This window comes from Bos javanicus, chromosome 7, assembly GCF_032452875.1.
Source record: "Bos javanicus breed banteng chromosome 7, ARS-OSU_banteng_1.0, whole genome shotgun sequence".
Classification (NCBI taxonomy): domain Eukaryota; kingdom Metazoa; phylum Chordata; class Mammalia; order Artiodactyla; family Bovidae; genus Bos; species Bos javanicus.
Window position 1 is genome coordinate 13,700,546 of NC_083874.1, and position 9,593 is coordinate 13,710,138.

At 38.5% G+C, this 9,593-nt stretch overlaps 1 pseudogene; it reads left to right on the plus strand.

The window, feature by feature from the left end:
• The first annotated feature begins 8,181 nt into the window (after positions 1-8,181).
• Positions 8,182-9,148, plus strand: LOC133251895 (olfactory receptor 7E24-like; annotated as a pseudogene).
• The last annotated feature ends 445 nt before the right edge of the window (positions 9,149-9,593 follow it).

Consider the following 9,593-nt stretch of genomic DNA (forward strand, 5'->3'; position numbering starts at 1 on the left):
CGAGGGCATGTGGGATCCTGGGACAGGAATCAACCCATGTCCCCTGCATTGGCAGGTGGATTCTTAACCACTGAACCATCAGAGAAGCCCTCATTAGCATTTTAAGAAAAGGAAAGGCTCACAGCATTTTGTGTAACTTTTACCAGGTCATGAGTTAGAAAGGGTTGAAGCCAGATTTGAAGCCAGTGAATCTGGGCAGATTTCCTCCAGACAAAGGGCACCTAGACAGTGCCCCCTGCAAACCCAGAGTGACATGACTGGGCAGTCCTGGAAGAGACTTCCTGCTTCCCACACCCTTCCCTTTGGAGTTTTCCAGAGGACACAAAGGCTGCACTTGCTGCATCACTCATAGGAAGGAGGGGTGGGTGAGATCACCAGCAAACTCACTGATAGAAGGAACCCAGACACTTCAAGGCAGATTTATCTGCTTATCCTGCTCCTGGATTATAACTGTTCACTTCCTCATCCACATTTATAATCCACCTACTCAATCACAAAAGGAAATATAAAGTCAGAGTCTTGTTGTTCATCTTTACTCAGAAAATAAAAACATCAATAAATATACCTCAGACATATCTCTGATTAGACCTTGGTACCTTTGTCTTCCCTGGTGACTCAGACTGTAAAGAATCTGCCTTCAATGGAGGAGACCTGGGTTCAATCCCTGGGTTGGGAAGATCCCCTAGAGAAGGAAATGGCAAGTCATTCCTCTTTCCTTGCCTGGAGAATTTCATGGACAGAGGCTACAGTTGGACATGACTGAGACTAACCTTTTCACATTTTCATCTTTGCTTAAACCTTTCAGAAAGTCTGGAAACAACAAAATTAGTGTGTGGGACTCAGAGACTGACAATTTGTTTTTGAATCCTGTGTGCTCCCCTTATTCTTAGCATATTATGGGGCAATTTCATAGTATCTCTGAGATATCTGAGTATCATAGTATCTCTGAGTATCTCTGAGGGTTGTCAAATGTGTTGATTCCTTATTGATACAACGCCACTGAAGTAAGACTAAACAAATAATGGATGCCTTCTATGCAATAACTATGTGAAATGACTGAGGCTCATTTATTTCTGATTCCCCAGACCCTATACTTTGTTGTTACAGAGGAAGCACCAAGAATTTAAAAAAAAAATTAAATATTGAACAAATTCTTTCATTTTTAATAGAAAAAAAAGTTAAGCAATATGACTTCCACACCGTAGACTTGTTCCTGAAAGGTAGGGTCTGGCTGCTCACTGCTCAAAAGCCAATAAACAGGCCAGATTGATGGAAAGGAAAATTTGCTTTACTTCAGATATAGGCAACTGGTGGGTGGTAGCAGGAGGAGAAGGGGACGACAGAGGATGAGATGGCTGGATGGCATCACTGACTCGATGAACGTGAGTCTGGGTGAACTCTGGGAGTTGGTGATGGACAGGGAGGCCTGGCGTGCTGCGATTCATGGGGTCGCAAAGAGTAGGACACGACTGAGCGACTGAACTGAACTGAACTGACATCTATCCAAAGGCTGACTCCCCCTCACTGACAGTCAGTAGGGAAGAGTTTTATAGACTGAGGGAGGGGGCTACATGTGGAAATAGTACAGTCAGCTCTGACAGTCATCTTCAAATTGGTCACTGATGGTCTGACCAGCATCATCATAGTTGTTTTAGGTACAGTTAATCTTCATTTTCAGAGTCAGTTTGTTTTCATTTCTTTGAGGCCAGTTCTCGGAACTGTGGCAGCATATGTCACGGCTACAGTCTGATCCATGTAGTTAACTTCTCCACCTGGTGAGGGTTTCAGTAAGACAGTTCACAGAATAAGGCTCAGAATATCATCTATAGCCCTCGAGGAGGAACTAAAGGTCCTTGACTATACTTAATGAATATTATTATTATTTGGTCTCCTTTGACTGTTTTCCTTGTTTTTGCATGTTCTCGTTTCTCTGATTACACTTATTCTTTGACTAAAGTTTTTCCACAGACAAAAGGCAGGCAGAAGATATGGAGGGAAGGACCACAGGGTCCTGCTGTGTTTCATCCTTTTCAGAATGTCCCATAGGACCAGAGACAAGATAAAATAGTGCTTGTTTGTGTCTAGGTCATGAACTTTCAATGAGACCTATTATCTTCCATTTAATAGCATCTGCAGGATTCAATGATTGAAAAAGCATTGCAGAAATTTTCATAAATATGGAGAAAAAAGAGTCAGGAAAGAAGGACATGGTACATCTAATTGCATGAACTGAGACACATTTTATATTTCATTTCATTCCATGCTGTGATGCTCTGAGACAGGAAAGGCTTTGATCTCTTTGCCATATAAACCAGAAAACATCATTAAATCTGGTATTTCATTTCATTACTAAACACATTATCTTAACAATGCTTTAAATTCTTTATTAAATGACCAAATATGTATAAGTTCCAAACGTGTCTTGACTGTGACATAATTGCAGAAGTGGATGTTAGACTCTTTTTTTTCCAGAAAGGAACAGAAGCACAGAGAGGTGGAAGCACACTCCACATACAGGGGGTAAAAGACAAAAGGATTAAAACCCTGATCTAGGTTTTAGGGAAGATCCAGGACTAAAACTGTGACAAATCCACCTATTGTCAGTCCCCTCCATCGTAGCTCATAAGCATTTCTTTTCTAACCTGCTCTATTGGTCCAGGATGTGAAATGAAGGTAGGAGAACTGATTCAGTCTCTTTTGGTTTAGTGAGTCTACCTGTGAATTATGGGAATGAGGCAGTAATTTACATGAACTATATTGACATTAACATGGTAGATTATTGAGTTTTCTATGAATAGTCATGTTTTGCAGTCCAGCATTGAAATCTAAGGTTGAAAATATTATGTATAAAAGATGAAAATGCTATGTGCACATATTAAGTAATTGTCACCAGGTACTTAGTTTATAGAAAATGATTTTTGTATTGCAACAAATACAGAAAGTTAACATTAGCAGAAGATATTAAGAAGAGATGGCAAGAATACACAAAAGAACTGTACAAAAAGATCTTCACCACCCAGATAATCACGATGGTGTGATCACTCACCTAGAGCCAGACATCCTGGAATGTGAAGTCAAGTGGGCCTTAGAAAGCATCACTACGAACAAAGCTAGTGGAGGTGATGGAATTCCAGTTGAGCTATTCCAAATCCTGAAAGATGATGCTGTGAAAGTGTTGCACTCACTATGCCAGCAAATTTGGGAAACTCAGCAGTGGCCACAGGACTGGAAAAGGTCAGTTTTCATTCCAATCCCAAAGAAAGGCAATGCCAAAGAATGCTCAAACTACCAAACAATTGCACTCATCTCACACGCTAGTAAAGTAATGCTCAAAATTCTCCAAGCCAGGCTTCAGCAATATGTGAACCGTGAACTTCCTGATGTTCAAGCTGGACTTAGAAAAGGAAGAGGAACCAGAGATCAAATTGCCAACATCTGCTGGATCATGGAAAAAGCAAGAGAGTTCCAGAAAAACATCTCTTTCTGCTTGATTGACTATGCCAAAGCCTTTGACTGTGTGGATCACAATAAACTGTGGAAAATTCTGAAAGAGATGGAAATACCAGACCACCTGATCTGTCTCTTGAGAAATTTGTATGCAGGTCAGGAAGCAACAGTTAGAACTGGACATGGAACAACAGACTGGTTCCAAACAGGAAAAGGAGTACGTCAAGACTGTATATTGTCACCCTGTTTATTTAACTTATATGCAGAGTACATCATGAGAAACGCTGGACTGGAAGAAACACAAGCTGGAATCAAGATTGACGGGAGAAATATCAATAACCTCAGATATACAGATGACACCACCCTTATGGCAGAAAGTGAAGAGGAACTAAAAAGCCTCTTGATGAAAGTGAAAGAGGAGAGTTAAAAAGTTGGCTTAAAGCTCAACATTCAGAAAACAAAGATCATGGCATCTGGTCCCATCACTTCATGGGAAATAGATGGGGAAACAGTGGAAACAGTGTCAGACTTTATTTTTCTGGGCTCCAAAATCACTGCAGATGGTGACTGCAGCCATGAAATTAAAAGACGCTTACTCCTTGGAAGGAAAGTTATGACCAACCTAGATAGCATATTCAAAAGCAGAGACATTACTTTGCCAACAAAGGTCCGTCTAGTCAAGGCTATGGTTTTTCCATTGGTCATGTATGGATGTGGGAGTTGGACTGTGAAGAAGGCTGAGCACCAAAGAATTGATGCTTTTGAACTGTGGTGTTGGAGAAGACTCTTGAGAGTCCCTTGGACTGCAAGGAGATCCAACCAGTCTATTCTGAAGGAGATCAGCCCTGGGGTTTCTTTGGAAGGAATGATGCTAAAGCTGAAACTCCAGTACTTTGGCCACCTCATGTGAAGAGTTGACTCATTTGAAAAGACTCTGATGCTGGGAGGGATTGGGGGCAAGAGGAGAAGGGGACGACAGAGGATGAGATGGCTGGATGGCATCACTGACTCAATGGACGTGAGTCTCAGTGAACTCCAGGAGTTGGTGATGGACAGGGAGGCCTGGCGTGCTGCGATTCATGGGGTCCCAAAGAGTCGGACACGACTGAGCGACTGATCTGATCTGATCTGATCTGAACATTAGTAAACCTGATTATATACTAATTGTTAGAAATTGAATAACTAATCACCACTCACATAATATATACAAGTTCTCATCATACAATACAAAGAAAGATACAAGAATTTTTGTAGGATTATTTGAGAATGTGTGTATGTGTTAAGTCATTTCATGCATGTCTTTTTTCAAGTCCATGGACTATAACATGCCAGGCTCCTCTGTCCATGGGATTCTCCAGGCAAGAATACTGAAGTGGATTACCATGCCCTCTCCAGGTTATTTGAGAATAAACTAATATAAGTAATATGACAAATATGATATATATAATGTAAATTAAATATTTATTTAATATATAAATTCAATATATCAAATTATATATTATTGCATTTTAAATGAATGTAAAACATGTATTTTAAATTTTTTAAATTTAAATCAATACATATAAACATAATTTTATGCAATAAAGAAAATATTGTATATCCTTACATGATAATGTGCATCAGGTAAATGTTTGAAGTAGTTTTATGTATTTCACAAGGAGACTTAACCTCAAAGTTGTGGTAAACAAAAGCATCTTAGAGGCAATAAGGGTAGTATTCTGTTTAAGAAAGATTTTAAGAAGCTAGTTATGGATACATAAATGAAATTGACATTATGGAAACACTGACAAGGAAATAATACTCATCAACTTCATGACACTGGTTCCTTTTGGGGATGTGTATGCAGAGGAATGAGATGGAGCTGAAATTCCAAGAAAAGTTAAACCATATCATTAATATTTCAAATCTTTATCAACTGTGAGATTGAAGCATATATTAATTAATGTTTATATTTTAAAAATAAGTAGTGGGTATTGATGAGAATAATAATAAGTAATATTCATGGAGCTTTATCTAAGTTGGGCAATATTTTAAGGCAGTGTTTATCAAGTCCAGCTTCACATTAGGGTGACCAAAAAGCACACATGTAGAGACACTGAAATTCATTCTAGATGAAGCTAGGGTTGTTGTGTATTTTAAAATAAGCACATGCAAATCATCAATCAAATGGACACAGAAGTATAAGATTGCAATTCCTTTATTAGGAAGCACTGATATGAAATTCTGTTAACTAGACTTAGAGGGGGCTTCCCCGTTGGCTCAGTGGTAAAGAACCCACCTGCCAGTGCAGGAGATGTGAGAGACGAGAGACTCGGGTTCAATCCCTGGGTCAGGAAGATCCCTGGAGGAGGGTATGGCAACCCACTCCAGTCTTCTTGCCTGGAGAATCACTTGGACAGAGGAGCCTGGGGGGCTACAGTCCGTAAGGTCACAAAGAGTCAGACATGACTGAAGCAACTTAGCAGGCATGCATACATGCAAAGGTCTGCATTCTCACCTGTAGGAATTTTCCTTATGCTAAGCTCTTCAATGTAAATAAGAGGTTATGATCAGGAAAACAAGACTACCAGGTATATGAAAATGTGCTCAACATTGCTAATATCAGGAAAAGTTGGTCAAAATCTACATTAAATATCGCCTCACATCTGTTAGGATGGCTACTATTTAAAAACAACAACAATAACCCGGTGTAGGAGACAGCAAAAGAGACACTGATGTATAGAACAGTCTTATGGACTCTGTGGGAGAGGGAGAGGGTGGGAAGATTTGGGAGAATGACATTGAAACATGTAAAATATCATGTAAGAAACGAGTTGCCAGTCCAGGTTTGATGCACGATACTGGATGCTTGGGGCTAGTGCACTGGGACGACCCAGAGGGATGGTATGGGGAGGGAGGAGGGAGGAGGGTTCAGGATGGGGAACACATGTATACCTGTGGCGGATTCATTTTGATATTTGGCAAAACTAATACAATTATGTAAAGTTTAAAAATAAAATAAAATTAAAACAAACAAACAAACAAATGTCAGTGAGGGTGTAGAGGGAAAAAAACCCTTGTACCTGCTTGATGGGAAAAAACATTTGTACAGCTATTACAGAAAACAGAAAGGAGGTTTCTTTAAAAATTAAAAAAAGGAGCAAACTGAAGTAGAACTACCTTAGGATCCAGCACCCCACGTCATGGTAGATGCCAAAGAAATGAAGTCAGAACCTCGAAGAGATATCTACACTCCCCTGTCATTGTGATATTATTTGAAATAGTGAAAGTATGAAAACGTGTCTGTTGACAGATGAGCAGGTAGAAAAATATGGTGTGTATATAAAGACAATAGACTATTACTCAGCCATACAAAGAAGGAAATCCTGCCATTTGTGACAACATGGATGGATCTGGAGAATATTATGCTTATTAAAATATATACACCAGACACAGACAGTCAAATCCACTATGATCTCACTTAGGTGTAGAAGAAAATTAAACTCTTAGGACCATAGATTAGAACTGTACTTGTGAGGACTGGTGGTGAGGAAAGTGGGAAATGTTAGTAAAAGGGTACAAACTTTCAGTTATAAATTGAATAAATTCTGGGATCTAATAAATAGCCTGGTTACTATAGCTAATAATTCTGGTTGTGTTCATGAAATCTGCTAAGACAGATTTGCTTAACTGGTACTACACACACACACAAATAGAAAATATGTGAGCTTCCAGATACATTACTTAACTTGACTGTGGTAATTATTCTCCATGTGTACGTGTATTAAATCATCATTTTGTACATCTTTTAAAGACTTTCAAGTGGCGCAACCCAAATATGCAGTTTTGTCAATAATTTCAATAAACTGAAAAAAAAAAAACAATGAAGCAGTATTTTTCTGCCAGTACAGAACAGAGTCCAAAAATGTAAAGTGGTCTCACACATCAGACATTTAATCGAGATGGTACTGAAAAAAAAAAGAGAGAGAGATGGTATTGAAACAAATAACCTGTATAAGATAAAATATTTCAAGTGGGTTTCTTAAACTTCATTATCATATAATCATTGACAATGCTGTGCACAGGAATACCATCTTTGTAGTCACCAATGCATTAGATCATGTGCAGTTAATTAAACAATATTGATTGAAATTTGACCTCCTCAAAAGGTATGACGTATATACTAAATGAGTTCTAGAAGATAACCTCTAATATTTGAGTAATCTCTATTTCATGAAGGAAGGAAGACAGAAAATCAAAGATGATAAAACTCTGAATATCAAATAAACTGTGTTCTGATTATGAATATTCATTTTTAATTCAGAATCCAGATGACATAGTCCTGCATTTCATAGATATTTCTAAATATTCTAAATGAAGGAAATGCCTAAAATTGTATTTGAAGAAAATAAGATTTATATAAATGACTTAATTTCTTTATATTTTAATTATTATATATTTTCTTAGAAGGGGAAGGGAATCTCTCATTATATGTTATTTTTAAAGAAGTAGGCTATATTTAACTAAGATCATAGATATATTAACTCTAATGTTCTTGCTTCCTTTCACTTTTCATGAAGTTTTATAATCTAAGAGTTTATAGACAGACGTGTGTAATACAGAAATCAAGGATGAAAAATTCTAAGCAAATAGAATTTGTCACGGTGAGAAACACTGCTGAAGGAACAGCGGTGTATAATCTTAGAAATGAGTTGGTTGAATCCAAAATATAGACATAGTGCTACATGACAGTTTATGTATTTCCTATTTTTCCAGTCGTCTTTTTGTTTCCCAAAGATAGCCAAGCTACATAGAACTGGAAATCTAACCACTGTCTCAAAATTCTTCCTCCTGGGCCTCTCAATGATCCAGAACTTCAGCCTTTCCTCTTTGGACTCTTCCTGTCCATGTACCTGGTCACCGTGCTGGGGAACCTACTCATCATCCTGGCTGTCACCTCTGACCCTCACCTCCACACCCCCATGTACTTCTTCCTCTCCAACCTGTCCTTGGCTAACATTGGTTTCATCTCCAACACCATCCCTAAGATGACTGTGAACATCCAAACTAATAGCAGTGTCACCCTCTATGCAGGCTGCCTGACAACAGATCTCTACTTTTATGTTTTGGGGTACATGGATAGTACTCTTCTTCCTGTGATGGCCTATGACAGGCTTGTGGCCACCTGTCACCCACTGCACTACAGGGTTGTCATGAACCCGCGCCTCTGTTGCTCCTTAGTTTTGGTGTCTGTTTTTGGTTAGGCTTTTGGATTCTCAGGTTCACAATCTGATTGTGTTACAACTTATCTGCTTCTAGGATGTAGAAATTTCTAGTTTCTTCTGTGACCCTTCTCTGCTCTGACACACAAAGAGTATAGTCAGGTGTATTATTGGTGCCATCTCTGTTTTTCTCCCTACATCAGGTATCTTTTTTTCTTACTATAAAATTCTTGTCTCTTTTCTGAGGGTGCCCTCATCAGGTGGGATATATAAAGCCTTCTCCACCAGTGGTTCTCACCTGACAGTTGTTTGCTTATTTTAAGGAACAGACCTTGGTGAGTACCTCAGCTCAGCTGTTTAACAATCTCAGGAAGGATGCAGTGGCCTCAGTGGTATAAACTGTGGTCACCCTCATGCTGAATCCCTTCATCTACAGTATAAGGAACAGAGACATCAAAAGGGCCACATGTAGGTTCCTCAGCAAAACCTTCTCATCTTAAGATCTGGCCACCCATAGAAAAGGTAGCAAAACTAAACCTGGAGATCTGAAAATTTTACCTCTCTCATGATGTCATTTTGCAACTCTTTTTTTTTAATTTTATTTTATTTAACTTTACAATATTGTATTGGTTTTGCCATATATCAAAATGAATCTGCCACAGGTATGACCTACATTCCTTTCTTTGTGTTACACCTGAATATTGCTTCTCTTTTATGGTTTAACATGACAGCAGGGAGTTTTAGGATCCTTTGTGTATCATAATCACTCTTTGCCTAAATCTCATTCTATCTACAGAGATTCTATGATGTTTCTTTGGTGCTGAAGCAGCTTCAAACAATGATTAATTCCCTTTAGATGTGTTGAAAATTTACAAGTTTTCCACAACTCTTATGTCTTTTCCATAGGAAATTCTATTTCTATTTTTCAGATATCTGCATGCAGTT